Source organism: Procambarus clarkii, chromosome 35 (genome assembly GCF_040958095.1).
Source record: "Procambarus clarkii isolate CNS0578487 chromosome 35, FALCON_Pclarkii_2.0, whole genome shotgun sequence".
Lineage (NCBI taxonomy): Eukaryota > Metazoa > Arthropoda > Malacostraca > Decapoda > Cambaridae > Procambarus > Procambarus clarkii.
In genome coordinates, this window is record NC_091184.1 from 3,663,450 (window position 1) to 3,688,150 (window position 24,701).

The 24,701-nt window shown below is 39.7% G+C and overlaps 1 protein-coding gene across 1 annotated transcript in view; it reads left to right on the forward strand.

The window, feature by feature from the left end:
* Positions 1–1,110: 1,110 nt before the first annotated feature.
* Positions 1,111–24,701, forward strand: part of LOC138371342 (peptidyl-prolyl cis-trans isomerase-like) — an 87,926-nt gene continuing 64,335 nt past the window's right edge. Inside the window, exons 1-2 of the mRNA XM_069336130.1 lie at positions 1,111–1,397; positions 10,973–11,043. The gene's annotated coding sequence lies outside the window, so the exon portion shown is untranslated. The remainder of the gene's footprint in view (positions 1,398–10,972; positions 11,044–24,701) is intronic.

Below are 24,701 nucleotides of genomic sequence, written 5' to 3' on the forward strand. Positions count from 1 at the left end.
TCTTCTCTGTGTACAAATGCGGCTCGAGCCGCATTTGTACACAGTCACTCCAAGCATTTCTCCTTTTACCGTAAGTGAAATATAGGTGTTTTGACTCACATACATGTAGTGTTGCATGGTTTGACTTCTCTCATACATTATACTTCTCCTCTCTACTTCTGCCTGTGCCTGAATATTTCTGATTTTGCTTCTTATTGTGAATTCTTCTTATCTTATTGGATGTGCATGCGCAGAGTTGATTAGCAAGAATTTCATATTCACTTTAATTTATGTATTGATTATTTATTGTTGATTTATTATTGATAATTTATTGATTTTTTATGATTCATTGATTAATTGATTGATTTTATTGATATATATACATTATATATATTAGTATATTACAACAGATAGATGAAGAATGCGACATTGGAATCAGAATCCATCATTCACTAAAAGTTGCACAACAAGTGGGAGCGGCAGTAAAAAAAGCGAACCAAACCTTGGGAATAATCAAGCGTGCCTTTACCTTCAAGGAAACTAAAGTAGTCCTTCAATTGTATAAGTATTTGGTGCGCCCCCACCTGGATTATTGCATACAGGCATTGAGACCTTATCTTCAGAAAGACATAGCTGCTCTGGAGAAGGTGCAACACCGGGCAACAAAAATCATACCAGAGCTTAGTCATCTCTCGTATCAGGAAGGGTTGAGGGCCACTGGCCAAACAACACAGCAAACCAGGCATGACAGGGCGGAGCTCATCGAAACACTTAAAATACTCAACAATTTGGACGATGTTGATCCGGACACTTTCTTCAAAAGGTCAGATGTAACACGAACGAGGAGCAACGGGTTCAAGCTCAACAAGCCACAATGTAGGACAGAAAACAGGAGAGGCTTTTTCACCCGTATGGTGGTAAACCCGTGGAACAGCCTACCCGCCAAAAAGTAGGTAAGGTAAACGCCAAAACTCTACTGGGTTTTAAAATACAGATAGAAAAGATCGTCCAGGCAAATGGTAGGACCTTTGACAAGCCGCCAGCTTCCTGTCCTCGTTGAGGCCACCAATATTAGTGTCTCAAGTAAATTAAACGTCGGCAAAGATCAGTAACCAAAGAAAATGGGAAGAGCAACGTGGCGGGTAAGCGAGCGAGCGAGTGACGTCATCACAACAAAGGTTGCTATAGACGTCTCCACGACTCGTGAAGTTCGCCTGTCTTAAAGACCTGTGTCCACAATACCCGCCAAATTGTCCCTCCCACAGTACTCTCAGGACACTTATGGCAGTGTAAGTGTGTAGTGAGGCCACACCACTGAAGACATTGAGGATATACCACGAGGGAGAGACAAAACTGTTGAAGGAAGGAGTCACTGGCTCCGCCTGACCACCTTGTTTCTCGCACTCTCATCTTCCACCGTAAGTACTGGAGTACTTTCTGCTCCACTATTGTCTTACACCCCAACATGCAATTGTTGGGGTGTGGAAATAGGCCTATGGCATTGTTGGGATGTAGACGTAGGCCTATGGAATTGTTGAGGTAAATTATAAGCCTATGGCATTGTTGGGGTGTGGACATTGGCTTATCGAATAATAATAATAATAAGAATAATAATAATGAGAAAATCCACTGGGACTGTGTGGTGTCGCAAACCCACGACCAAGGCATTGCCAGCCGCATACTCTACCACTGTACCACCACCGACTTCCTAAAAGTCTGACAATCAGATTTCTACTGGGTCCGTTTAATTACCACAAGCTTCACAAAGCTTCAGAAAGCTTCCTGGCAATACGTTAGTAATGAATAAATATGATAGGCTGACCTAACCTAAACTAACCTAACCTAACCTAACCAAACCTAACCTAACCTAACCTAACCTAACTGACGCTTGAATCGTCGACTTTATTTGGTGTCACCAGCTCTTTATTTTCGTCTAATTTCTTAATAAAAATATACTTTTTCAGATTAAAATTACATTTTCTCGTATTGTACATTCTGCACCAACATTATAATGAGTAAATATATCATATTTATTCATTACTAACATATTGCCAGGAAGCTTTGTGAAGCTTGTGTAGCTTGTGGTAATTAAACGGACCGTTTCTACTGATGTCACAGGAAGTCTGTGATATCCTTATGTCACAGGAAGACTTGAAGCCAGTCCAAATTTTACGTAAGACCCCTCCAAGCACTCAGGTGAAGTGGTAAAGTGTTGTAGTTGAACACTGTACGCCCAACTTCAGATACTACACTGAAAATCGCACTAAGGAGATATACATCAATGAACGATCCACTGGGGCTGTGAGGTGACGCAAACATTGCAGGTTCGCATCGCCTCACAGCCCGAGTGAATTTTCTCATTGATGTATATCACGTTAGTGTGATTTTCTGTGAGTAAATAATAATAATAATATGAATACAGTAATAATATTATTATTATTTATTCAAAAGAGTGTGTACAAAGAACATAAGAGTAATAAATGAATAAATCCACAAGGGCCATGACGAGGGTTCGAACCTACATCCGAGAAGATCCCAGACGCTCCTTAACCACTTAACTGCGCCAACCGAGAATACTCGGTTTGATTTTTTCGTACCCATTCTAAATGTGCGCGAGGTTGGTTGTGTACGAAATGGAATCTTAGGACCTCCAGTGAGAGGTAGCCATCTTGGAAAAAATTCCCCTTATGCCCTAGGGCATCTGGCTGGGTTAGTACTGAGTGAGCAACCATGAGTGGCACACGCACCTCTGGCTCCCAAACACCTGTCCGACGCGGAGTTGAAAGATCGCGCTTTGTCGGTGAAATTCAAACCTTAATGTTTGAAGAATATAAGGGTCATAATATTGGTGAAGCTAGGTGCAATAAGGACCTAACACAAAGGTCAGATGCAAGTGATACAGCACCTATGAGGACAATACAGCGAGCGTATCCAGTTGTAGCTCTGAGCGCCACCCTTGCCCACCTATGCTATCTCCAATTTATTTAGATGATACATAGATGAATCGTTTTCTGCATTCAGTGATGATGCATCTGATACAAGTAGCATAGATAAACAGTGTTAGCAGCTTCCATGGTGGTGTTTTCCATAGATATTTTCAAGAATAGCTGAATCTCTTCTTAACTGACGGACACTCTTTGAGGCTGGCTGAATCTCTTCCAGACTGACGGACACTCTTTGAGGCTGACTGAATTTTTTCCTGTGTGGGACCTTACAAGGCGATCTTTTCACGACTACCTTACAAATTGATCTTTCCCTGTAATCTTTACAAGACTACCTTATGTTTTACAAGCTTGGCTACATACCACCTACAGGTACTAATGCCAAGGGTGTACATGAGTGCGTTATTTGCAAGCACACAGAACAAAGAAACAGGAAGTGAAATTCTATCTGTACCAGGTGCAACGAGAGAGAAGTCGCACTGTGTACCCTGGACTACTTCGTTGATTATTACTCACTTCCGAAGTACTGAGTGTGTAATACAGTGTGTTACTGTGTAGTGTGTGAAACTGTACATATTGTAATTTTAGTGAATTTTTAACAAGTAATATTGCGACAATAAACATTTATTGTGGACACATTGCTGACACATGTATCACAGTTTCATGGAACATTATGAACGTTCTACTGTATACATATTGTAAATAATACAAATATGCATCATATACGATAAAAAAACAAACAAATAAAACTGCATTGGAAATACATAAAACAAATAATTTAAAATATATTTGTGCCAACATCTGGTGCTTGAATGGCCCGCGCGATGATGTCTGGGCGTGTCACGCACAGGTGACCAGCCCCTGATGACATAACAACGCACCTTGCCCACGTTCCCAGAGCCAAAGTAAGTGGAATTTGGTACAGTATTTATTTTTACATAGACATGTTCAGGGAAGGGAATTTATCATTTTATGAAGAAAAATGAATTTTTTGGGAACGCTTTATTTCATGCGCACAGGGGAAATTTCACAATAAACTCGGCGCAGCATGGTGGTTAATTGACTGAGCTACGACATGGATAAGAATTGCAACCGAGAAATCAACTTGACCTACCACGGATCCTGCAGTCTTTCTGAGACACAAACTACTGTAGGTTTTTACACAATTCCCCCATGCACCTGAGCTCTGTCAATAAGCTGTTCTACCTCTTCGCCCTTCCTTCATTACACACTCTCGGACGTAGATTTGAACCCTCGTCACAGCTCTTGTGGATTTGTTCATTTCAAACTTGAAATGAAACAAACAAACAAACTCATTTCAAATTTGTTCATATCAAACCTACCCGTACTATCAAAAATATTTGAAAAAAATATATACAAACAGCTGTACTGCTACCTCGTAAAATTCGACATACTTGGCTCCTGTCAGTTTAGCTTCCGTTCCCAAAAGAGTACTAACGACGCAATTATTAGTCTCCTTGATATAATTTACTCAGCCCTTGACAAAAATGAGTTTCCGATTGGACTCTTCATTGACCTGAGAAAGGCCTTTGATACTGGTAATCACAACTACCTCTTATGTAAACTGCATCATTATGGAATCCGAGGCCATGTCCTGCACTATATACAATCCTATCTTAGTGATAGACAATAGACACCAATGTGTAGCCATCAACGATATAACTTCCACTCTACCAATAACCACTCTACCAATAACCATTGGTGTGCCACTCGGCAGCATCTTGGGACCTCTCCTATTTCTTATATACAGTACATCAATGGTCTGCCTGATGTCACCAACATTCTGAAACCTACATTGTTTGCTGATGATACTACCCTCATCTACTCTAACCCCAAAACACATACACTAAATAATGCTGTTAATAATGAACTAAAAAATAGTCCACTTATGGATGTCAACCAACAAACTAACACTTAACATAGAAAAGACCTACTACATCTTATTTGGAAGCAAATCAACAAATGCAATTCAGCTTCAGATAGACAATGTTAGCATTAGTAATAAAAATGATGGAAATTTTCTTGGCCTATTCCTAGATAAGAGACTCGACTTCAGCACCTACATACAACACAAAACTAAGAAAGTCTCTAAAACAGTTGGTATACTCTCCAAAATCAGATACTATGTATCTAACTCTGCTCTCATCTCACTATATTATACACTAATCTATCCCTATCTTAATTATGGTATCTGTGCATGGGGTTCAACCACTGCAAACCACCTCTGGTCCATCATCCCCCAGCAAAATCTGCTATCAGAATAATAAATTCTGTTTTCAGACAACACTCAGCCCCCTTGTTTAACTCCCTAAACATGCTAAACATAATCTCACTCCACACATTCTCTTGTGTCAACTACATTTACAAAACCCTGTTCTTAAATGCAAATCATGTTCTGAAACTCTCCCTGGACAGATATAATAGGACCCATTATCACCACACCAGAAATAAGTAAATCTTTGATATCCCCAGAGTCAAACTTAATCTGTGCAAACAATCTTTGCAAATAAAGGGACCTAGTGTATGGAACTCACTCCTAATGAATTGAAAAGATGTCCAGCTTTTGCATCATTCAAAAACAAAACTTAAAAAGTACTTAATTTCATCTTCATAGTTTTCTACCTTGTTGCTTTAAAATTGCACTGTATGTAGTGCTACCCAATCTTCATGTACCCAATCCAAACAACTTTACCATTGTGATCATTGCTGTCTTCTTATATGTGCTTTCAATTTGCTGTATGGTGCCTATTAATCTTCGTTTAAATTACCAATCAAGCTGTCAATGCAATCAGTCTGAACTTTAATATACCAATGTGCTCTAATATTCCTACTAATCTCTCTCATCTCATTTTTTTTCTTTCTTGCAATGTATCTGTTATCATTTTATTAATTCTGCTAGAATTTACCTACTTAAAATTATCTGATAGATTAAGGACCTGCCCGAAATGCTGTGCGTACTAGTGGCTTTACAAGATTGTAAATACCATGCTATGTATTCTCACAAACCCAATGTACCTTCTTGTATATAAATAAATAAATAAATAATAAATAAGTAAATAAATTTGATGCATCACACTATTGTGATTTCTATGTGTAATAAGAGTATTGTTCAATTGAAGGGACAGCAGTTACACATACTGTACTAATGAAGCCACTATTACGCAAAGCGTTTCGGGCAAAATTAATAGTAATATAGAAATTTTTTAATTAATATTGTGATGGGGTAAAACACTTAATACTATAAGAGAAGTAAGTTAACAAAATGAGAATGTTCAAGGAAAATAAAAAATTAATACAAAGGTGATACATAAGGATGACAAGCATTAATTTATTTATTTATTTATATACAAGAAGGTACATTGGGGGTTAAGAGAAAATATAGAAATGAAGTTGATTTTACATTCTTGTAAAGCCACTAGCACGCATAGAGTTTCAGGAAAGTCTTTAAACTAACAGATAATTTTAAGTAGATAATTTACAGTAAAATTGACAAAAAATGTGAACAGGTACTTTACAGCCTTACTTTACAGGTACAGAGTATAGTCAGAGTACTGGCATAGATTATTACATTATGGAGTCAGTAGTTCTAGCAACAGTACAGTAGTTTATTTACATTAATTACAGAATGGAAATACAAGGTGTAATTTAGAACTACTCCTCATGACATTTTCTTGGAACTTATCAGAACATAGAGTAATATAAACATACTATAATTTAAGTTTAATAGGGTCAATGGGGTGATTGTGCTGTCAATCTGCTGTATGGTGTCTATTAATCTTGTTTAAATTACCAATCAAGCTGTCAATGTAATTAATCAGAGCTCTAATATACCAATGTGCTTTAATATACTTACTAATCTCTCTCATCTCATTTTTTTTCTTGCAATGTATTTGTTATCATTTTATTAATTCAGATAGAATTTACCTACTTAAAATTATCTGTTAGATTAAGGACCTGCCTGAAACACTTCGCGTACTAGTGGCTTTACAAGATTGTAAATACTGTACTATGCTATGTATTCTCACAAACCCAATGTACCTTCTTGTATATAAATAAATAAAGATAAATAAATAAAAAACTTACAAATTACCAAGATCATAAAGGACACGAGTAAACACTTTATCAAAGAAATGCATGAAATTAAATGTAGATAGTAAATGTAGAAATTATATGAGTAATACAGTGTGCCCTCGTTTGAACGAACTATATGGGGGCATAGCCGATTCATTCATGTGTGGAATTCATTCCATCAATCCGGCCCCAGCATCCCCCTTCCCCCCCCCCCCAAAAAAAAATAATAATAATACATATGCCAGTACACATTTGCCTTTTGAAAAATTTAAATAACAAAGAATTTGAATTGCAATGAAATAAAATGATATTGCACGTTACAGTACTGTACTGACCCTACCAGTTGAGTTTTGTAGTGCAAACTTTGTTAGCCTTAATATCCTGAGAGAGCCACACACATGAATATAAATTGTTTAAAGAACAGTAACTTTTCTAACAAATGTACATTATACACTACATCTGTACATAAAGTACAGACCACTAGAATCACACTACTGCAGTACACTTATATCATAAACTACACTTTGTACATTTAATGTCATTAGAACTGTACTGTACAGCTCAATTGGTACTCCCAGGTAAGTTATGGCTAGTGCTGGGTGCTGGTATAGAGGCCTGGGCATCCTTGGAAGGTGAGTCCTTGCTAGTGCTGGGTGCTGGTCCAGTTGCCTGGACATCCTTGGAAGGTGAGTCCTTGCTAGTGCTGGGTGCTTGTCCAGTTGCCTGGGCATTCTTGGACGGTGAGTCCTTGCTAGTGCTGGGTGCTGGTCCAGTTGCCTGGGCATCCTTGGAAGGTGAGTCCTTGCTAGTGCTGGGTGCTTGTCCAGTTGCCTGGGCATTCTTGGAAGGTGAGTCCTTGCTAGTGCTGGGTGCTGGTCCAGTTGCCTGGACATCCTTGGAAGGTGAGTCCTTGCTAGTGCTGGGTGCTTGTCCAGTTGCCTGGGCATTCTTGGAAGGTGAGTCCTTGCTAGTGCTGGGTGCTGGTCCACTTGCCTGGGCATCCTTGGAAGGTGAGTCCTTGCTAGTGCTGGGTGCTGGTCCAGTTGCCTGTTTATCCTCGGAAGGTGAGTCCTTGCTAGTGCTGGTTGCTGGTCCTGTAGGCCTACTGTGAAACCATACCAAAACTTTTGAATCTTAGTTTGTTTCTTTCTTGTGAGCTTCATTACAGTATCTTTCATAATATATAGTTTCAGTTAAATATCTTATCATATACATATCTTTCAGATAAAGCCATTTTTATCTGCTTTGTACACTTAAAACCAGCTTTGATTATTAGATATCATGTGCTGAGAAAGTTTATGCTTATATGCATTAGCACTTCCAACATCTGCACTTAATGTTCACCACAAATTTTCATGTTAATGATGTATTAGCTCTCTTTAAATCGACATACCTATTCAGTGCTAGCCTTGAAATTGTCTATGTTTAACTTTACAGCAAGTCTTTCAGCTGCATTTCTAATAGAATCAACTTACAAATTGTTTTATTAAAAATATTATTATTGTTAGTTTGACATTTTATACATTTTATTCAGTACAGTTCTGTATTAACCCTTAAGCTGTGCATGGCATACATATTTATTTATTTATTTATTTACAAGAAGATATATTGGGGGGTTAACAGAGAATTTAGAAATTAAGTTAAGTTACCATTCTTGTAAAGCCACTAGCACGCATAGTGTTTCGGGACCATATACACCATATTTCGGGAGCATATATGACAGGACCTGATGGCAAAGTTCAGTTTCTCAAATTTGCTCTAATGCTTTCCAATTTTTTGTGCATACTAGCAAATCCTGCAACTTTGTCTAAATGATCACAAACGTAACTTAAAAAATAAGAAAATAAAAAATAATTATAAAATTGAATATTGAGAACATCAGATTTTGAAATCCGCTGCAAAAATATAAACTATCACCAATTGTTCCTTTGGTGTTATTATGCTCTCAGAATAGTATAGGATCTTCATTTTCATAGATTTAGAATGTATGTTTTCAGTTTAGTTTACTGTAAAAAAAATTGTCAATGTGGCATTTGAATTATACGCCAAACCTAGAAAAAAAATTGATAACTCCAAACATTTAGGGTTTGGGAAAAATCCATTCAATAGGATTGTAAAAGAGACAGCTGTGCACATTATTTGGAAAAATGGTGAGAATCGGTCAGAAACTGGATTTTTTAAAACTGACTCAAAGTTGAAACTCTAATTTTAGAGATAATAGAAGTTGAAGTTATCGACAATGAATAATTTAGTTCTTATTCATTAATTTACATATATGTTTTATTAAAGGTTGTTTGGCATTCTTACTCGAATATGTGAAACTTTTAGGTCAATGTGTGTTGTAATGATGTCAAGAATAAATACCCCCCCCCAGAGAAATAAAATATAGGGATTAAGGGGATAAAAATGTATTCTGTATAAAAGTTATAAAGCCCTAATCTGGTCCCTAATCATCAAAACTGCCTAAAGATACAAAGAAAATAGAATTTGAAATCTGAAAAACTGTCAAAAAATTCAGTCCCAAGTTCTGCCAGTTGTGACTGATTTATTTGATGACCAATTTCATTCTATCTTGACATAGTTAGGGATGGATATTCACTCTCCAGGATGTAGAGGTTACAACAAAATCTGATAATAAACAAAGGAGAAAAAACAAATCTCCTCCCCCCCCCAAAAAAAAAAAAATTGGACATTTGTGAAAGTAACAGAAATTAACATTAGGCAATGCATTTTTATGATATATAACAAAATAGAGCATGATAACATACTCATTATTATTGGTATTATTATGTATTACTCAGCAATGCTATACAGGCACCAGCTGCATATCCACTTTGTGGACACTTCTTGCTACTATTTTTCTTTGTACATTGGACAAGTGCTTACATCTCTTTATTACTGCATTATCCCTCAGTTCCAGTTAACAGGAGCTGTTCTCCTTATCAACAAAATGTTCTCCTTTTTAAAAAAAATTGTCTAAAATACATTTCTGAACATATTGGAATGAAACTTTCATGACACTTAAGCCAATAAGTTGGAGATTTGTTTAACATTTAATATTAATTTTCACATAATTCAAATATTTTTTGCCCAGCCCCAGCTTTTACAGCCCAGGCTGTAGCAGCTTTAGGGTTAATGCACGTGGTTTGTATTACGTAGGCTGTTAGAGAGGGAGGGGAGGCAGCCGAGAACCTGCCCATACCCCCTTCCCCTTTCCTGCCCACCCTCCTTACTCCTGCCCACCCTCCTTATTGCTGCCCACCCTTCTTACTCCTGCCCACCCTCCTTATTCCAGCCCACCTTCCTTACTCCAGCCCACCTTCCTTACTCCAGCCCACCTTCCTTACTCCTGCCCACTCTCCATACTCCTGCCCACTCTCCATACTCCTGCCCACCCTCCTTACTCCTGCCTACCCTCCTTATTGCTGTCCACCCTTCTTACTCCAGCCCACCTTCCTTACTCCAGCCCACCTTCCTTACTCCTGCCCACTCTCCGTACTCCTGCCAACTCTCCGTACTCCTGCCCACCCTCATTACTCCTGGCTACCCCCCTTTCTCCAGCCCACCCTCCTTACTCCTGCCCACCCTCCTTATTTCTGCCCACCCTCCTTACTCTTGCCCACCCTTCTTATTCCTGCCCACCCTCCTTATTCCTGCCCATCCTCCCCACTCCTGCCCACCCTCCTTACTCCTGCCCACCCTCCTTATTCCTGCCCATCCTCCCCACTCCTGCCCACCCTCCTTACTCCTGTCCACCCTCCTTATTGCTGCCCACCCTCCTTATTGCTGCCCACCCTCCTTATTCCTGCCCAGCCTCCTTACTCATGCCCACCCTCCTTACTTTTGCTCAAAGCATAATACCTAAAAAAAATTATTTAATTTTTCTAAACATTTACTGTGTTTTGGTGGGAAAAATTTAGTCATAGAAACCTTAAATTTGTTTTATTTTGCCTTAATAGGTAATACTGCTTCCAGTCTCTGCTCGGCTACCCAGGACGATAGCAAACACAACTTCTGCCCATTAATGATGGTAAGGACAATTTTATTCTTACTGTACTACCAGTGTGTGTGTTTATCATGTTGATGTCGATATCCAGTGATTGTGAGTGTATTAATCAAGATATTTTCATTAACTAGTGTATTAATGTTGGTGTTGTCATTTACCAGTGATGGCGAGTGTATTATTTATTATCATTACCCAGTGATGGTGAGTGTATTAATCATATTGGCATTACCCAGTGATGTTGAGTGTATTAACCCCTTAACTGCGTTGCCTCCAAATATGACACCCCCGCAGTGCGCAGGAAATAAATTCTCCGGAATTTTTTTTTTTAAAGTGTCAAAAACCCTTCCCTGAATATGGGTATGTAAAAAAAAATCGAAATTGTACTTACTTTGGCTGCTATGGGGTCCATAAGTTGGGGCGTGACGTCATCATTCCCCATTCGCCCGTGACGTACGCTCCCGGGGCCAGTAGGGCGTGGGGCGCGGGGCGCGCGAGTTGCTGCAAATATATATTTTTTCATTTTTTGCGCACAGTTCCAAATACATTTTATTTGTTTTTACGTGCTAATTCTATGTATAAAGAACACGTACACTATATTATGGCAGTAAAACATCCGTACTGTCCGAAGACACTGTGTTACGTGCAAGACACATGTGTACACGTATGTTGCACATATTTACCATGTATCATGCTAATTTATGTATATATACAATCTATTTACACACTATACACTGTCACACAGTATATACATTCACCATCAACATACACAGAACTCCTCGAGTGTGAGCAGCCACACCCAGCCAGCCAGTCCTCCCTTATTCCTCCAACATCGTACTCACTATCACCCCTCCTCCCACCATACTGTTATTCACACCAATGTTTTGGGTTCATTTATGTATATTTACAACACATTTACACACTCTGCACTGTCACACACCATAAACACACTCAGAACTCAGCGAGTGAGAGCTGCCACACCCAGCCAGCCAGTCCTCACTGTCTCCTCCAACATCGTACTCGCCATCACCCCTCCTCCCACCATACTCTTACTGTTTATATTACACTATTTACATATGTTATGTATACCTATCTACATGTTTTATTCACCAGAACTATGCAAGTAAGCCGGTATTGTGTCCTAACAGTACAGTTGCTACCATACACTGCATGAGAAATCACACAGCAGACGACGCTGCGATTACGACGTCACCTCCCTCACAAAAATAGCTCCTCCCAACATACTCTTGTTGCTGTTATTATACTATATACACACACTGTATATACCCATGTACATATGTGTTCCCCATAGTGAACCACTAAGCTAGTATGGTGAGCAAAACAAGATTGGCTCCCACACACAGTGGAGGCTACCTCAATTCTCTCCCTCCCTCCCTCACCAAAATTCCTCCTTCCACAATACTACGAACAATGCTAATTATAACCACAATCCTGGTCACTAATTCCTGTAAATGAATAATTGACCACACGTTTATTTTGAAAAGGAACCTAAGAAGTCATTTGAAGATTCCAAATGGACGAAATAATGCTGTGGTGCTGTGAACATCGTGAACAGCATTGAATCACTGATATTTGAACATTGTTCCAGGTCATTATCACACTCAGGCTCTTCTATAATACTATCATGGCTAAATAATACAGATTATATATATATTTTGACATTATTAGGCGATGCTGTGGTCACTCGCTGAACAGCAGTGCTGTGCACTCATACTGCGTGCGCCGGCCTTGGTTGCTCACTCACTACTGAGGCTCCAACACCCGGGAATGTGGACTACGATTTTTTTTAAAGATGGCGTCTGTTTACAAGAGCCCTGAGGAAGCTGATGTGAACCCCACATAGCCGCGGGAGTTTTGAATGGAACGTGAAAAATAAAAATACCCGGAGGCACGTTGCGCAAACCAGACGTGGGCCTGCAGGCGCATTGCGCAGTTTAAGGGTTAACCCTTGTGTTGCTAAGGGCTATTTGCATCTTGTCACCCACAGGTGCATAACAAAAAAGAAAAAAAATTGTTTCCTAACCTGTTAATTTGTGTTCCCTGACCACAAGAGAGAAAAAATTAATCGTACGTACAAATGGCATAAATGAGTCGACAATATGAGCAATGACGTCACACCCTGCATGCTTGCTCATGCAAGGTGCGGCCGAGAGGCATCGCGCGCAGTCTTCAAGCAGCCAGAATTGCTACGAATTTATTTTCGCGGCATTATTTATAGTGTCTACGCATATTTTATCACAAATATTCACTAATTGTGTTGCATATAATGTTACTTCATGTTCAATGGTAATAAATGTTGCATACATTGAGTATACACATGCGCACAAAAATGTTTTCCCATTATGCCAATATAATATGTATTCACATTGTTCATTATTATATTTACACACACATGCACACACTATTTACAGGTTTTTGTAATATTATTGCACATTTAAGAAGTCTTGGGGAGAGTGGTAGGCATTGAAGCAGTTGACAGCACATAATGGAACTGCACACGCTTCACACCATGTTTGCACATGTTTACGTTTCTGATCTCTTTTTTTTTTTTGTTCTACAAACTAAGCAATCACGCTTGCCTATTGCACGCTTTCCAGCTGGTGGCAAATGTTTTAGTCTGTGTGCTTGAATGACCTCCATGTGAGCGTGCCTGGGTGTAGCAGCATTCTGCAACACTGGGTTCATGATGGGTCTTTGTATGCCAGGAACATCTTTGCCAAACTTTGCTAATAACTGTGTCCCAAGTGTAAAAGCAAACGAACGGAAACTTGGTTTACGTCAAGTTTTAACCAGATACATATTATAGCTATTCATCATGCTTATGTCAACAAGACGGAAAAACACTTTTTTCGTCCACTTCAATGTTTTCTGCACACACTCGACAGTGCCCACCATCATGTCAGATTTATCAACCAAACGCATGTTGATATTATAGTCAAGAACACAATCTGGCTTATATACTGGTTCTTGCGTTACTCAGTTCACCTTGCCTCTGTTCATCATTGTACCATCACGAACGGTTGTCAGCAAGTTCACTTCTCTTTTGTCTTTCCACGTAACTGAGCGTATTTGATCACTTTTTCTTAGCTGGCAGTCATAAACTTCAAGTTTATTGTCAAACACTGGCATTTCCCTTCTTCTTGGCTTTACTGTACCAAACAATCCAGTTCTATTTTAAATCAAGAACCTAGCTGGCAAGGGACTTGTATAGCAGTTATCCGTGTATAAAATGTGGCCCTTGTTCATCCATGGTACCATCAGTGACTTCACCACACTACCTGAGAAACCATGTTGGTCGTTACCGGGAATGTCTACATCGCTAGCAGAATACAGAATCGTGTGTAAAATGTATCCTGTTTCACAGTCACAAAGAACAAAGAATTTCAATCCAAATCTGTTGCGTTTGGAGGGAATATACTGCTTGAATGCAACACGTCCTCTGAAAAGCACAAGGGAATCGTCAATCACCAGCTTCTGTGCTGGTACGTAGAAATCTCTGAACTTTCCAGTCACTTCATCCATATAGTGTCTAACTCTCCAAAATCTATCATCCTCTGTCCGGTCCTCATTACTTGCAAAATGAAGACACCTGAGGAGTATCTGAAACCTGTCTCAGAACATATATTTCCTGAAGAAAGGTGTTGGAATAGTCTGGTCTTTGCTCCAATAATCTGTGATAGCGTGTTTGACACAATGTTTCATCAACATACATATTGCCAAAAATGCATACATTTCACCTACAGTAGAGTTTTTCCAATGCTGCAATCGTGAATATTCTGTTATCTCTTTTCCAATGAGATGAGTCGCATTAAGGTTCATTTGGTGTACAATATATTCCATGAGCGGCTCATCATAAAATGCTGTAAAGTAATCCATTTCACACATGTCCTCACCATTATCAGGGAAAAGGTCTGTAATCCCAACTTCTTTATTGTCAAAGGCAGGAATTAGAGGAATAAAGTCATCACCATCACTCCACACAAGTACACCTGCTGTCCTGCGAGACGCAACAGCGGCTTGACAGCGAGGAAGCGTTGCACACCATGGACCAGGAGCTGTAGCCCGTCTACACAAAGTACGGCCGCTATGTGAACATGAGGTGAAATCACGTGAACATGAGGGTCTTGGTTCCTCATGTGGTGCCATGCGTCGGCGCTTGGCTGGGCGAGACGCTGCTGACGCGACAAGTTCTCGCCCGGTATCACCACTGGCACTAGCAACAGGCACGGTAACACTATGCTCTGAATCCACTTCACTAAAACCAGAAAATGAGTCACCTTCCTCTGACTCATCGCCCAAAATATCCTCGTACTCTAAATAAGCACAAGAACTGTGTGGTCGTGGGTGAATTGGAGTAGACACTGGGCGAGGAAGCACGGGTGAGCGTGTAGGCCTCGCCATGGGAGGAGATTGTATCTAATATTCACTGTTTGTGCTACTATCATCGGTCAATTGTCTGTAGTCCTTATCAATGTCAGGGTCATCAAAAATCACTTTCCTCACCATCAGAAAATAATTCACTAGTTATTTGGTCTTGAGTAAGTGATTGCGTGGTGCGTGCTCAGGAGGCATTTGGCCGTGTGTTCGCCATGGTGACCGCTGGGTAATTGGGGCCTCCCATGCATTGGTAGCGTGAGCTGGATTTTTTTTTACAAAATGGCAGCTGGTTTACTATAGCCCCTCGGCAGCATATGGGGGGCCCCCTACCCCGCTGGCCATTCAAATCTTGTGCGGTATTCCATCACGTCATATGACATGATGCACAATTTATAGCAAGTTACTCAAGACATCATATGACGTGTTGCGCAGTTTAAGGGTTAATCATGGTGTTATTACCCAATTATGTTGAGTGTATTAACCCTCTGAAATGCAAATAGCGCATAATTTTGCTCAATCATGGGTGCGCATAACACCTTAACCACTGCACTGTGCCAAACGACAAATGCCATTCGCCAGGTACTGCGCCAACTGACAAAAGTATTTTTTATTTCTTCATATACGGTCGAAGCACGCTCGCGGTAGGTTGGGTACAAAATGGACTCTTAGGACCTACAGTGAGAGGCAGCGATCTTGGAAAAAATTCCCAGATTGTTGTAGGGCTGCTGGCTGGGTTAGTACTGAGTGAGCAACAATGGGTGGCACACGAGCCTCTGGCTCCCAAACGCGGTGTTGACTTGGGTACAAGATGGATTCCTGAGGTGTTTGCCAGATTGAAAAAAAATTCCCAGCATTCCCCATGGTCATGGGCAGGCTCATATTCAAGGTAGCAACCGTGTCGTATTCATCCATATCGAGCTCCCAGCCCTAGTCGGCCATGTTTTTAAGAAAACATCATCTGATGTTGGAATACAAGGCATATTGCTTGAAGATGAGCATGCCAATGATTTTGATAACCCAAATCTGGAAAAAGACCTAACACAGGTGTCTGCTACTAGTGATATGCATATTGAAGTGAACGATGTGGAGAGTGTGTACAGTACACAGCTCTCACAGCCCTGCCGTGCCGGACTAGGTCATCACCATCAGTGGAACAACACAAATTAATTTTTGTATGTTCCACTGAACATTTAGTGCCAAATGCAATTCATTTGGACCATCCGGGAATTCGTTAGAGCGGGGTCTGTTATAGTGATGGTGCACTCTATTTGAAAAGAAAAAAATGCAAGAATAGAGAAGTGATTGCAAATATTATTCAGCAGATATGTAAGTAATAAAATTTAGCAGATACTGTATATAAGTAATAAAATTTACCAGATATAAAAGTAAAAATAATAAAGAACAGAAGAGTGGGAAATTAGATAATTAATCAAATTTAGATTCCTAGAGTAAACGAATTAAGATTCAAATAATTAATCAAATGGAATACAAATAATTAGCTAATTTAAGAATTAGATTAATATTGTAATACATGAATATGATATGGTAATAATACAACATGGGCAAAGATATGCAATATAAACGGGCAATACACAGGCCAAAAAAAAAAAAAAAAGAGAACAAAGTGAGAATTAGACAATTAGATTAAGATTGTGAATAAACAAATGGATTCAGATTCAAAATAATTAATAAAAAAAGAAACATAATTAATCTAATTAAAAATTCAGTAATCTCTTAAGATTGTAATACAGTAATATCATATGGTAATAAGACAAGTTGGATAAGGGTATGCAATAGAAACAAACACATATGGGCTGGAAACACTGATGCACTTAAAGCTTAAGAATCCATTAACAATACTGTACTGGTATATTAGACAACAAACAAGACTAGTAGCTAATATTAATGGGCAGATATATAAGTGAGAAATTAAATTATTAATTTTTAATTCACAAAGTAATGAATTAAAGATTCAGATAATTTGGCAAATTAAGAGTTCAAGGTTTATTACATTTTGGGAAATTGAAGTGTTAGTATCAACAGATAAATGGGTAAATTGCAAATATTGTAAGCTAAGAATCTGATAACTAGACAAATTAAGCATTCAAAAAATTATTACATTTTATAAAATTGAAGTCAATGTAGTAATAGTTATAAGAGGATGTATTTGAAGCCAATTATATAAAAAAGAAGCATATATTATTTGATATAAAAATATAAAAAAAAACAAAATTTTAATATGGTAAGGCTTGGTCACTTATGTGTTAGTTTCAGCAATGACATTGGAAGTTTGTTGGCTTCCAGTTATGTCAAAATCAATAAAGAAAGACAATAATTGTTGGGCACTTTTTATTTCACGTCTTTTGCCTGTTCTTTCTTGCCAATGATTGTTCCATTCCTGGTGTAGCACTGCTTGATAAGATTTAGGTTTTGTTTGTGAACATGATGCGGTCTGTAGAGGAGGATCAACGCTGCTTGGTAAGGCACTCATTAATATAAAGGTTGGTTTTATATTTATAGCTGATTGAATGAGATCTTACTTATCATTGGGATAAGCTAGTTTAGTGAGCTTACCTGTCTGGTGCTTTAGTGACTGTTTTTATCTATTCTGATAGATTTAAAAATATCATTAAAGTTTATCTCTGATCTAATCAGTTGATGAGCTACACCTGAGTAGTTCTCACCTTCTTGTTCTTCAGGCAGTTCAGTAGAGCTGATGATGAGCAAATCATGGAGTTTTTGTTGATCCCTGTTGTTTGGAGAACCTGAAACACTTATAAATCCATTACAGTAGAACCTCGAGTGACGACCGCTTCAAATGGCGAGCAATTTGGTTAACGAACACCTCGATTGCCGACAATTCGTCTTGTTTGGCGAGCACTCGTTTGAATAATGTCAACACCACATGGTGGGGTCGCGCTGCTTCTCGCAGATTCTCGAACGCCTCCGACGATGCAAATAAATTATTTTTCTTTGTTTAACATTATACATTAATAGCTGTTTTAGTGTTTAGTGCCTTAATTTAAACACCCCGCATAGGATAGGGGGCAGCTATAGTGCAGCCATGACCGATAGTTGACAGACACCACCTAGAAAAAAAATCCTGGCCAACATTCCTGGGTGTGAGAGCTTCAATACTGAGCGAGCCACCAAGGCTGACGCATGCGGCATGAGCTCACAGAACCACTGTTCAGCTTGTGACCACAGCATCACCTAAAAATGTCAAAATATATATGTTCATGCTATTATTTAGCAATGATAGTATTACAGAAGACCCCCCTGAATGTGATCAAACTGACCAGGATTCTGATAATAGCAGGATTGTGGTGATATTTAGCACTTTGCTCCATGGTGGGAGGAGTAATGTTGAGGGAGGGAGGGTTGTGGCGTCATCTTCTGACTGTGTGTGGCCACCTTTTATTGACTGGAATTACCACACCAGCTTAGTGGTTCACTATGGTGAACACAAATGTAGATACTTATATATAACGTGTGTATAGAGTGTAATAACAGCAATAGAAGTATGTTGGGGCCACCATTTTGGTGAGAGAGGTGCATCATCTGTAAGACATGTCTTGTTGTTTACTGGTGGCCACTATGGTCTTTGGGCACCATACCAGCTTAATTGTACAGGTATGGTGAATAAAACATGTAGATAGTTATATATAATGTGTGTATATAGTGTAATAACACCACAAACAGTATTGTTGGAGGAGAAATATTAGTGCATCTGGCCTCAAACCAGTGAAGGTGGCCGCCACCAGCTGACTATGTGAGTAGCTATGTCTTATTGTCTTTACTCGTCATACATGCTTAGATGTACAGTTTTGGTGAACAAAACATGTAAATACTTATATATAAAGTCTGTGTATAGTGAATAAAGGCAAAAACAGTAGCGTGAGAGGAGAATGTGGGCAAGTGAGGTGTTGTTGAGGGAGGGAGTGCCAGCGAGTGGCTGGCTGGTGTGTGACGGTCACTCCTCGTTGCATTTTGACTCACAATACCAACTTAGTGGTTCGTTATGGTGAGTAAAACATGCAGATACCTTTATATAACCTGTGTATATTGTATAATAACAGCAAAACTATTTGTTTATTGTTTTATGAACATAATAATTGAATCACTAATATGCACACCATAATTTTGAGTATAGCGATGGTTCACACATTTTATTATATAAATATATCACAATACACACTATTGAATAATATTACTGCAAAACAACAAAGAAAAAATCAATCAGAGACATTGAAATAATTAGGTAATAATATCTTTGTGGCAACAAAGCCTGACAGCTCGGGCAGAGCAGACCTTGTCTGGCGACTGCTCTGTCAATGCTTCTTTTTTGCCAGACTTCCCCACCCAATTGTGGCCAAAATATGCCACCTATGATTTCTTTGTTATTTTTTCCATGACCATGGAACACAAATGAACACTTTTATAAAACAAAAGAATTTTTTTATTTATTTTTTTTTGTTGCGCCTGTGGGTGTTGAAGCCATTATGACCTTTAGCGGCTCAAGGGTTAATGATGCTATTGATGCTGGGATGTTGTAAAGCATTGACTTTTTATGTAAAAAAAATGAAAGTAATTAAAAAAAAGAACAAATGTCAAAAAGGTTCATTTATTGGTTGTCAGGTAGGCTGCTCCATGTTTCTTAAAAAAAAAAAAACTTTGAAAAACTTTGAAAAAGGACAAATGCCATATAAGTTCGTTCAGCGTTTGTTGGGTAGGCTGCTCCATTATTGAGAAATAAATGAAAAATACAAAACAAATGGAACACATTGAAACACAGAAAGAGTGTGATAATGGAGCAGCCTATCCGACAAACACTGAATGAACCTTTATGGCATTTGTCCGTTTTTCAAAGTGTTTCAACTGTTTTATTTTTTTATTTTTATTTTTTTTTATTTTAGAAACATGGAGCAGCCTACCTGCTGAACCTCGAATGAATCTTTTTTGACATTTGTTCTGTTTTTCAAAATTCTTCATTTTTTTTTTAAGAAACATGGAGCAGCCTACCTGACAAACACCGAACGAACCTTTTGCTATACAAAAAAAGAAAAAAAGAAAAAAAAATTGAACAAATTTTGAGAAAGAAAAATGTCATAAAGGTTTGTTCAGTGTATGTGAGGTAGGCTGCTCTCCATTATTTATAACAACGAATATTATACTGATGTTTTTTGGTGGTAGAACGGAATATTTTTATTTACATTATTTTCAATGGGGAACTTCGTTTTGAATTACGTCAGTTTCACATGACGACCACGGTGCCAGAATGGATTAAATTCGTTATTCGAGGTTCCACTGTACTACCTACCTAACTACACATACTGTATTGCATATTAATGGGTTATAAGCCAGTCCAAACAGGGTATAAGTATGGAATACTATAACTCTCATACTGGGTGGGGTGGATATTATGAGGGACTGGTGGCTCATAACAGTTGTTGCTAACGTGTGTTGGTGAGTGTATTAATATACCTGAGTCTTGTCTCTCCTTACTCATAACCTTTGTGTACCTGAGTTTTGTCTCCCCTTATTCATAACCTTTGTGTACCTGAGTCTTGTCTGCTCTTTCTCATAACCTTTGTGTACCCGAGTCTTCTGTCTCCCCTTACTCGTAACCTTTGTGTACCTGAGTCTTGTCTGCTCTTTCTCATAACCTTTGTGTACCCGAGTCTTCTGTCTCCCCTTACTCGTAACCTTTGTGTACAAGAGTCTTGTCTCCCCTTACTCGTAACATTTGTGTTCCTGAGTCTTGTCTCCCCTTACTTGTAACATATGTGTTCCTGAGTCTTGTCTCCCCTTACTCGTAACCTTTGTGTACAAGAGTCTTGTCTCCCCTTACTCGTAACCTTTGTGTACCTGAGTCTTGTCTCCCCTTACTTGTAACATATGTGTTCCTGAGTCTTGTCTCCCCTTACTCGTAACCTTTGTGTACAAGAGTCTTGTCTCCCCTTACTCGTAACCTTTGTGTACCTGAGTCTTGTCTCCCCTTACTTGTAACATATGTGTTCCTGAGTCTTGTCTCCCCTTACTCGTAACCTTTGTGTACAAGAGTCTTGTCTCCCCTTACTCGTAACCTTTGTGTACCTGAGTCTTGTCTCCCCTTACTTGTAACATATGTGTTCCTGAGTCTTGTCTCTCTTTATTCTTAACCTTTGTATTCCTGTGTCTTGTCACTCCAGTAATGTGAGAGTATGTTAAATTGAACATTAGTAAATGTGTATGATTGTGTGTATTAAGTTTTCCCACAAATTTTCGTGAGAGTACCGTCCCAGCACTCTACGAGGACAGAGAGGGAGGAGCGAGACTTCACACGCTGCGGGTGTGTGGTGTGTGCTGGTGAGGAGTCCACCTCACTGTGTGGGGTTATTTACCTCCATTATATCTCTGTGACTGGAATACTGTCATTAATGGTGAGCGACATGTTATTCCTTGGTAGTGTATTGTCCCATTTCCTGTGTTTTAATAAATGTAATGCATGTACTGTACTTTACCTGGTTGATACCTGGTTGATGGGGTTCTGGGAGTTCTTCTACTCCCCAAGCCCGGCCCGAGGCCAGGCTCGACTTGTGAGAGTCTGGTCCACCAGGCTGTTGCTTGGAGCGGCCCGCAGGCCCACATACCCACCACAGCCCGGCTGATCCAGAACTTCTCTTAGAAAACCATCCAGTTTTCTCTTGAAGATGTCCATGGTTGTTCCGGCAATATTTCTTATAGTCGCTGGGAGGACGTTGAACAACCACGGACCTCTGATGTTTATACACTGCTCTCTGATTGTGCCTATGGCACCTCTGCTCTTCACTGGTTCAATCTTGCATTTCCTTCCATATCGTTCACTCCAGTACGTTGTTATTTTACTGTGTAGATTTGGGACCTGACCCTCCAGTATTTTCCATGTGTATATTATTTGGTATCTCTGTCGTCTTCTTTCTAGAAAGTACATTTGAAGAGCTTTGAGACGATCCCAATAATTTAGGTGTTTTATCTCGTTTATGCGTGCCGTATATGTTCTCTGTATTCCCTCTATTTCAGCAATCTCTCCTGCTCTGAAGGGGGAAGTGAGTACTGAGCAGTACTCGAGATGGGACAACACAAGTAATATAATAACCCATGGTTTAATAGACAGTGTCAGGAAGCAAAAATGGCCAGCAGGCGGGAGTGGAGGAAGTACAGAAGACAAAGGACAGAGGACAACAGGATCAGATACAACAGAGCTAGGAACGATTACATTAACATAAGACGAACATCGGAAAGGGACTATGAGAACAATATTGCAATCAAAGCGAAAAAACAACCTAAGTTACTACACAGTCATATAAGAAGAAAAATGTCGGTGAACGACCAAGTGACAAGACTAAGGAAGACAGAGGGGGCATATACTGAAAGTGACAAGGAAATCTGCGAGGCACTGAATGCCAGTTTCCATGGAGTGTTCACTACCGAGCCTGAGCAGCTCCCATTGTTGGAAGGGGTTACCATAGATGAAAGACTATCAGATATAGAGGTGACAGCAGAGGAGGTAATGAAACAGTTGACAACTCTAGATGCAACTAAAGCAGTTGGACCAGACAAAGTATCACCGTGGATACTAAAAGAAGCAGCACAGGCCCTCAGCGTGCCTCTGGCAATGATCTTTAATGAGTCACTTATGTCAAGAGAATTGCCCAGTTGCTGGAAGAAGGCAAATGTCGTGCCGATCTTCAAGAAAGGTGATAGGGAGGAGGCACTTAACTATAGACCTGTATCACTGACAAGCATCCCCTGTAAAATACTGGAAAGAATAATTAGGCTACGACTGGTTGCACACCTGGAGAACATTAGGTTTGTGAACAAACATCAACATGGGTTCTGGACAGGGAAATCGTGCCTAACAAACCTGGAATTCTATGATAAAATAACGAGGATAAGACAGGACAGAGATAGTTGGGCAGACTGCATATTTCTGGACTGCCAAAAAGCCTTTGATACAGTACCGCACATGAGACTGCTGTTCAAGCTTGAGAGGCAGGCGGGGTTGGGGGGAAAGGTCCTAGCATGGATAAGGAACTACCTAACAGGAAGGAGCCAAAGAGTTACGGTAAGGGGCGAGAAGTTGGACTGGCGAACAGTAACAAGTGGAGTACCACAAGGATCGGTGCTGGGACCAATTCTATTTCTTGTATATGTTAACGACATGTTTACAGGCGTAGAGTCCTACATGTCGATGTTTGCGGATGACGCAAAGTTGATGAGAAGAGTTGTGACAGATGAGGATTGCAAGATCCTCCAAGAGGACCTGAACAGGTTGCAGAGATGGTCAGAAAAATGGCTACTGGAATTCAACACGAGCAAATGTAAAGTTATGGAAATGGGACTAGGAGATAGGAGACCAAAGGGACACTACACAATGAAGGGGAACAGCCTACCTGTGACGACGCATGAAAGAGACCTGGGGGTGGACGTAACACCTAATCTATCTCCTGAGGCACATATAAATAGGATAACGACAGCAGCGTACTCTACACTGGCAAAAGTTAGAACATCATTCAGAAACCTAAGTAAGGAGGCATTTAGGGCGCTTTACACTGCCTACGTGAGGCCAGTCTTAGAGTATGCCGCCTCATCATGGAGTCCACATCTGAAGAAGCATATAATGAAACTGGAAAAGGTTCAGAGGTTTGCAACGAGACTCATCCCAGAGCTACGAGGGATGGGGTATGAGGAGCGCCTGAGGGAACTGTGCCTTATGACACTAGAAAGAAGAAGGGAGAGGGGGGGACATGATAGGAACGTATAAGATACTCAGAGAGATTGACAGAGTGGACATAGACGAAATGTTCACACGGAATAGTAACAGAACGAGGGGACATGGATGGAAGCTTGAAACTCAGATGAGTCACAGAGATGTTAGGAAGTTTTCTTTTAGCGTGAGAGTAGTGGGAAAATGGAATGCACTTCAGGAACAGGTTGTGGAAGCAAATACTATTCATAATTTTAAAACCAGGTATGATAGGGAAATGGGACAGGAGTCATTGCTGTAAACAACCGATGCTCGAAAGGCGGGATCCAAGAGTCAATACTCGATCCTGCAGACACAACTAGGTGAGTACAAGTGACTTGAAGAGTACAACCATTGTGATGGGATCCCTGGATTTGAAAGTTCTCGTAATCCATCCGATCATTTTTCCGGCTGAAGCGATATTTGCTTTGCTATGCTCCCTAAATGTTAGATCGTCGGACATCATTATTCCCAAATCCTTGACATGCTGTTTTTCTACTATGGGAAGATTCGATTGTGT